Below are 7,666 nucleotides of genomic sequence, written 5' to 3'. Positions count from 1 at the left end.
TTTTTTTTAATGGTTTAAACTTCAGTTTTGAAGTACTCCTAAATAGCCCTGTTGTTTATTTTCCTTGTTAACATTTCTGGTATACAGAACAGTTTAGTGTTTATCAAAGGAATATTTTTAAGGACAGCATGATCACATTGCATTGGATGGTCTCCATTTTTAGCATGTCTGGTTTCGAAGCACGTCACTGAAACATTTTGAACATCTGATTCTCCACATTTCATCAAATAACATGCTTTATTTTCTATGAATGCAATGATTATTGCAGCCAGAGTCAAGAAAACAGAGCAAAGAGGAGATGAGACGGTAAACATAACCTTCTCTCCTTCCACTTCTCAGCCCAAAAGGGCTTTGCTTTTTTTCGCTTTCCTTCTGTTTCCTCAAAGCTTCTCTGACCAGCCAGAGGAAGTCATCTCCTCTCCCCCTGGAAGGGAATGAAGATTATACTTTTTTTTTTTTATTTCATTTATTTATTCATGAGAGACACACAGAGAGAGGCAGAGACATAGGCAGAGGGAGAAGCAGGCTCTCTGTGGAGAGCCCGATGTGGAACTTTATCGCAGGACCCCGGGATCACGACCTGAGCCAAAGGCAGACACTCAACCACTGAGCCACCCAGGTGCCCCTAAAGATGGTACTCTTATTCTCAGCAGCATCTTCCCAAGTGACCTGCTGCATCTCAGTATCTTCTGGAACATTCTTTTCTCCTTTGTCTCCCCCTCTCCTGCCTCTCTGGCCTCTCCTTCTGACCTCCTTCTCAGGTGCCCCTTCTCATCACCTACTCTTTAAGTGTCAGTGCTTCATAAGGCTGAGTAAAAGACCATTTTCTCTTTCCCAATTACTCTCCCCCATCTGTGGTTCCCACCACTGCCTTAATCTGTAACTTACAAGATATATCTTCAGGTCAGCCTCCCCAGGAGCCCCAGATTCCATATCCAGCTACCTACTGAGCACCTCTTCCTGGATGTCCATGGATTTTTCAACCCAGTACATTCTGAACTCAACGTCCCACCTCCAACCAGTAGCTGTTTCTCTTCCTGCTTTTCTGTTCAAGCCAGAAACTGGGAATGATCTTAGACCCTTCCATTTCCTTATTTCTCTAAGGAAAATAAGAGAAATTTATTTCTCTGCTCTCTGCTCTCCTCTAAGGCTGGCCCATTTTTTCATCACTTACATAGGAATATTTGTCCTCTAGTCCATTATAAATCCCACTGCCCCATCCAGGTTGGCTTCATCCTTTCTTGCCTAGATCACTACATTTGCATCTCAATTGGTGTCCCTGCTTCCCATAATATCTTGCTCTAATCCATCCTCCATGTTGCCTCCGAAGTCTTCCAGAGTGATTGATAGAACACAAATCGGATACCTTTCCCTTGCTTAAAATCCTCTGCTGGTGCTCTCACCTTAAGGATATGATCAGAGGTCCTCGGGGTAGCATGCCATGCTCCCCCACCCTGGACTTGGCACAGGTCTCTCTTGTACCTTGCCACACCTACCCTGTGTTCCAGCAGAGCGAATTGCTCTTAGCTTCCAAAGGCTCCAGACTCTTGCACACCAATCTTTGCTGGGAATGCCTTTCGCCAGCTCATTCTAGTTTATCCTTCCACACTCAGCAAAACATCACCAGTTCTGGAAAGCTTCCCTTGATTCCTATCCCAATTCCTTCCTCAGTCTGAGCACAATTATGTCTTGGAGCACATTGGTCAGTCATGTGGCAGTCAGCCTCCTGGGTTGTGAGCTCCTTGGGGGCAGGAGCCATTTCTGTTCTCTTTGAGATCTTTGGCACCAAACACTGTGCTGGCACAGCAGGCTCACGATGGACTCTTTAATCAAGACATGTCTCATGATGGACTTTTTGATCTTGAGTTCTGCTTATTAGATGTGTGATCTTGGGTGAGTCATTTAACCTTCTATTTCAGTAGGGATCATAATATGCCCCTCACAAGGATTAAATCAGATAAAGCACATTAAAATGTTCTGTAGATTGCATTTCACTTATGTGCTGCTTTGATTGGTAGGCTTTTTCAGAATATATACTCTCTTGATTTCCCCCCTCCTTCTCTCTTGTTTTGCTCTGCTCGCCCAAATGCCCTGTGTCTCCTTCCTTTACACCTCACCGCTTCTTTCTCTCCCGCCTACAAATCTGTTCTCATCTCACCCACTCCAAAAGCCCATCTTCCTCCAGCCCTCCCTCCCTTCCCGCCGTGGTCCTCCCTCACGTCTCCCCATGGCTGCCAGGGCCCTTCATGGAGTGCCTTAGTTGGCTGCCTCCGGGCTCTCACCGCCCACTCCCTGCTTACCAGGCACCATCTGGATCCCGCCGGAGCGTCACAGTCACTGTGCCCTCCTAAGGGCTGCTGTGACCTCCTGTTGCCAAATCCCGTGGGCTCATTTTCAGACCTCATCCCACCGGACTTCTGAAGCATCTGGTCTTGCTGTTCACCTCCCCCTTGAAGCCTCCCCCTTGGCTGGGCCAGGCTGCACTTTCCCGGTTTCCCTTTTGTGTCTCCCAGAAACTGCTTGTTCTTTTTCCCATGGTGCTGGCATCCTTCAAGGCTCGGCCCCTCTCTCTTCTCTGCCCCATGATCTCACCCATTCGCATGTTGGCCACTGGACCGGCTCTGCGGAGGGATACCACGGCAGTCTGCACTTTCTGGAACCAGGTCCTTTCTGCAGCTTTTCCTCTCTGCGTCCTGGCTACTTTCGGGGGGACCTGAAACTCAAAGGTGTCCAAATGAAAATCATCCTTTTACTGCCTTTTCCCTGCCAACCTGCTTCTCCTCCTCGTTGTCTTATTTTTATTCATGGCCCCATCATTCTCCTGGTCATCTTTGGTTTCTGGTTTTTGCTGTCAGCCCACTTGCCAGCCTCTCCCCCTGACCCCCCCCCCCCCCCCGTGAAGTATCTGTGGCTTCACACCTTATCACTTCTAACTCCTCTGCTTCTTTAGAAAGGACGTCATTGCCTCTCCCCAAGCCATCTTCATAACATATCACAGGGTTGGCTTTTTTTTCCTTCCTTCCTTCCTTCCTTCCTTCCTTCCTTCCTTCCTTCCTTCCTTCTTTCCTCCCCCCTCTCCCTCCCTTCCTCTCTCTCTGTCTTTCTTTATTGAGCACCTACTATGTGCCAGGCACTACTATTTAACAAGCACCAACTATGTGCCAGGCCCTGGGAAAACAAAGAATGCGTGCTGGCCCACTCCCCAAGATCCTGAGAGCCAGCTGAAGGCTTATTTCATACGGCCCACTTGTTTTCAGCAGGGGCCATGATAAGTAAGCAGAAGAGCATACACTCTGGGCCCTCTATCTGGTCTCAGGCCTCTGTTTTTTTCCCCTCCGTTCCAGTGCATGATACTTGCTGTGCCAGGTGAACATTCCTAAGGTACGGTGACAATTCTGCAAAGTCCCTTCATTAGCTCTCCATTGTCTGTGTTTGTCCTCAACGTGTATTTATGGATTTTCATCAAGCACCCAGCCTGCTTCTCCAGATACTCCTCCACAGTTCTCCCTGTCTTTCCCTGCAGCCCGCCCTCTAGGTGGGTTTCTCTGAAAGTGCTCTGTTCCTGCCTCTGTGCCTTTCTACTTATGGTTCCATCTCTTCATCATTTCTGCCAGTAAAAATCCTAACCACGGTTCTGTGTTCAGCCCTGACTCCAGCAGGTAAACTCCTCTGATGGTGCTTCAGACCCTTTGTCATCCTCACAGTGTGCAGAAAACCAGTGATTTAGTGAGCAAACCCTGTGCTGGAGACACAGAGAGCTACAGCATCACCCAGCTTTCTGGGGTCAGCAAGCAACCCCTTGAGAGCCATCACTAGCAGCAACCAGTCTTCCGTGGTAAGGGGCAGATAACCCAGAGCAGTTAGGGGGCAGCTCTGACTCATGAAGGAAGAATGCAGATGGGACCAGAGCCAGTGACCCTTGGTAAGGATTAGCACCACGTCATGATGAGGAGAAACTGAGACCCAGCATATGGCTTCTCTAGTCTGTTGTACATGGCGGGTAAAGCACACCTCACAGAGTCCTGGGGAACATTCTTCGTCTCACATGCCACCAACACTTTCCTGAATTCTCCAGGTCACACAGTACTGCTATCACTTTTCAACTCCCATGATGTGTTATTTTTACATCTGCTGTGGCAGTTGGTGTGTCCCACCTTGGAGATCTGCTTATTTGTGCACTTTGTCTTATTCACCCTACTAGACTTCTAAGGACGGGGACCACAAGCCCTGCCGCATGAGAAAAGGAGATTAATAAAGTATTTGCAGACTTCAATACAGAGAAGTTTCTTCCACTGTAGTAGAAAGCAGAAATTATATTCTATTCTCAGTACTCCCAAGGTGACTCACAGGGTGACTTACACACGTGTGCATGCACATGTTCTCAAGAAATACTGCTGATTGTTGAAGCCAACCCTTGAAGGAATTATATAGTCCTTCCATAATATTTCAGTTTAAGAGGAAATTCCAAACCAAATGGAAATTCAAACCACAAAAATAAAATCAAGATTGAAAAAAAAAATCAAGCATTAGGTACCTGACACATAAAAACTCCTAGGTCAGTGTCTGACGTGTAGTAGATGTGTTGAATAAATGTTAATATTATTCCATGTTTCCACGTCTACAGGACAGCCAACAGAGTAATGTGTTCTGAGATAGTGCATCTGAAAGAGACTGGTTAGATACCTTTCTTTAATTAGATGTTACTTGGGGTAACAGGCTCCTGCCTGTTGGTTTGTCTTTGTGGCCAGGTGGGCAGGTCCTTGTGGTATTGGGTTGCCAGATGGGCATTCTTGAACTTAGCAGATACTGAGTGTAGTCCCCACACATTGTGCTGAAATGCCACAGGCAGCCAGGGAATGCTTCATTCCCCCGTGGCGTGGGCATTTCTGTGATAATCTCTCACCCAGGGTCATTATTTTGAGGGAGTCAAGAGCACAGATTTGGAGGATCTTTCTTTTTAAGAGATACAAACTGATCTTTTAACTGATAAGATGACATGAGTTCTAATGTTTGCTTCAAAATAATCCAATAAAGAAGGATGGGTGAGCATACAGCGGCAGCAGGGCCCCGTGTTGATGACTGTTACAACCGGTGTCTGGTATGTGGCCAATCATGGCACTTGTTTGTGGTGCTCTTTTTTTGTATGTTAGAAATGTTCCATAATTAAAATTTGCTTTTGTTTTTTACAGCACAGATTTTATAGCATGGCAGACCGGGGTTCAAACCCCCTCTCTGCTATTTTTTTTGGCTGGGTAATCTTGTCATTTAACTCTTCTCAGCCCACTTGTCACATTTCTAAAGTGTTAATAAGAATAATTCCTGGGGGATCCCTGGGTGGCGCAGCGGTTTGGCGCCTGCCTTTGGCCCAGGGTGCAATCCTGGAGACCCAGGATCGAATCCCACATCGGGCTCCTGGTGCATGGAGCCTGCTTCTCCCTTTGCCTGTGTCTCTGCCTTCTCTCTCTCTGTGTGTGTGTGTGACTATCATAAATAAATAAAAATTAAAAAAAAAGAATAATTCCTGGTTCATAAATTTGTTGCAAGTATACAAAGCATTTAGGGCAAAGCCTGGGACCACCTCACCAGGCTGGCAATCAGCAATGCTACTAGGGGTTTACTTGAGCCTAGCTGTGCTAGTTACACCAACTCTTAGAGACAGTCGTGGCTAGGACTTGCAACCCTAGCTGCTGGCAGATGGCAGGCCTGCCGTCTTGACCTCACTGGGCCTGCCACGGCTTTGATACTTGATCTGGGGGTCTGGGGAATCAAATGATAGGCTCCAAGCTCTTTACTAAAACCCCTAAAGTGCATTTATTTATTTATTTATTTATTTATTTTATTTTGAAAGTGACAAGGAGAGGAGGGAAGAGGCAGCGGTAAGGTCTGGTGATGCCAGTTCTCTTGGCTGTAAATGTACTGGGTTCACAGCTCTGTTGTCAGTGTGAGCAGGTGGGTGGGTGGGTGGGGGGTGCAGACTAGGAAAGCAGATCCCTAAAGTACAATATCAAGGGAGTGGGGGATCCCTTTTGCAGATCTGTCCTCTTGTTTTCTATACTCCACTTTCAGCCATTAGCAGGCAGCCGGCATTTCACAGGCTGTCCTAGGATCCGGGGTTCTGTCTACCTGGGCACATTTCAGGCTTGAGCTGGCAAAGCAGCCCCATCAATTTTTTTGCAGAGGAGCATGTGCTGGAATAAAGAGAGTGAGATCACAAGGAATTCATTAGCATCCCAGATTCTTCTTCTCTTTATGCCTCTTCCCTACCCTGATCCTCAGGCCCTACCCCCCAGCAATGTCTTTTTACCCTGTTGAGTAGCTGAGGGAGTCTGTCAAAGCCAGGTCAGAAGCTTGCCTTTTCTAAAGACGCAGCGTTCAGCCCTCACCAGATGGGAACCTGTCAGCACCACAGGCAGATAATTATCCTTTCAGCAGTGGGAGGCCTTACCATGAGTGGAAATTCACACACTTGCTACAGCTGTGGCCTCACAGCCAATCGGGGAGGCTGTCCGTGCACGTCAAGCAAGTGAGCACTACCTGGGTCAGTCTGCAGGATGGGTTGCGCAGTGGAGGTGGCAGGAGTGGGGTGTAGGGCAGATGAGGGCTCCCTTCCCCACGAAGCAGTGATGAACCTGCCGGACCCGCATCTGAGATCCCTCCTTGGAGGTCAGTGCAAGCCAGCCCATCCTTTTGGCCAAAACTCAACTTGGCTACCTCCTCTCTGAGTATCCAGAACTCAAGGACAGAACTTAGGATGGACTGATTTTTCCTCATTTAGTGGAGGAAAATCCTAATAAGCAGGTGGCCAACGATGGGGCACGCTGCCAAGAAAAGTAATGAACTTCCCATTACCAAATAGGTATTCAAGCAGATGCTAGCTGTCTGCCTTCCAGGAATACTGCAGAGAGATGGCCTGACATGAGTGGGAGTTCAGCTCCTATGCCCTCTGTCAAAGGTTCAAAATAGCCAAAGTAAAACCAATGAAGCACTGAAGCAGTAAATAGGAAAAATTTATTGTGCACACACCAAAAAGGCACTTTGCAAACTGGGAGCACTCGAACCAGAACATGGAATGAGGCTCAGGAGTATATTACTGTAAAGCAGCTTATTATAGTGACCAAGCAGTGACTGTTCATTCTTCACGCCAATTGGTTACAATACTACAATTGTCAGTGGTTCCCTCATATCAATCTGGGAAACAGTTCAAGTTTTGCTTATCATTTCCAGAGGCACAAGCAAGAAATAATCCAGGTCAAGTTAGCCTTGCAAAATAAGCTAAATTAAGCTTTGCCTGCATGACTAAACTGGTTTTGTCTGCTCAGGGAGCCTTCTAGGCTGGTCTATCCTTGATTTTAACACCTCCCAAAGCCTTCTTATCTCTGTAGGTTCTCATGGGGACAAGAATATGAATTTGGAGTTGTCACAGGTCCAGGGTTCAAAAACTGGCTCCATGGTTAGTTGAATGAATATGGGTAAGTCACTTAATGCCTTTATTTAAGATTAATTATATAGGCATATTTTATTTTTCTGATGATGATCATTGTAAAAAAAACCTAATTTATTATGGATACTTTCCATCACAATACACAGTCTTTTCTTTTTTAAGATTTTATTTATTTGAGAGAGAGCACAAGCAGGGGGAGCTGCAGGCAGACGGAGAAGGAGAAGC

The 7,666-nt window shown here is 46.7% G+C and overlaps 1 long non-coding RNA gene across 1 annotated transcript; it reads right to left on the bottom strand.

The window, feature by feature from the left end:
* Positions 1-218: 218 nt before the first annotated feature.
* On the bottom strand, positions 219-4,672 carry LOC111097533. Its single transcript, XR_005364031.1, has 3 exons — positions 4,535-4,672; positions 2,301-2,713; positions 219-424 (listed from the first exon to the last, which is right to left on the bottom strand). It is a non-coding gene; the product is annotated as an uncharacterized LOC111097533 (long non-coding RNA).
* Positions 4,673-7,666: the final 2,994 nt, after the last annotated feature.

Source organism: Canis lupus, chromosome 9, assembly GCF_011100685.1.
Source record: "Canis lupus familiaris isolate Mischka breed German Shepherd chromosome 9, alternate assembly UU_Cfam_GSD_1.0, whole genome shotgun sequence".
Taxonomy (NCBI): Eukaryota; Metazoa; Chordata; class Mammalia; order Carnivora; family Canidae; genus Canis; species Canis lupus.
Note: the sequence above shows the minus strand (reverse complement) of the source record. Positions and strands in the feature narration are given on the sequence as shown.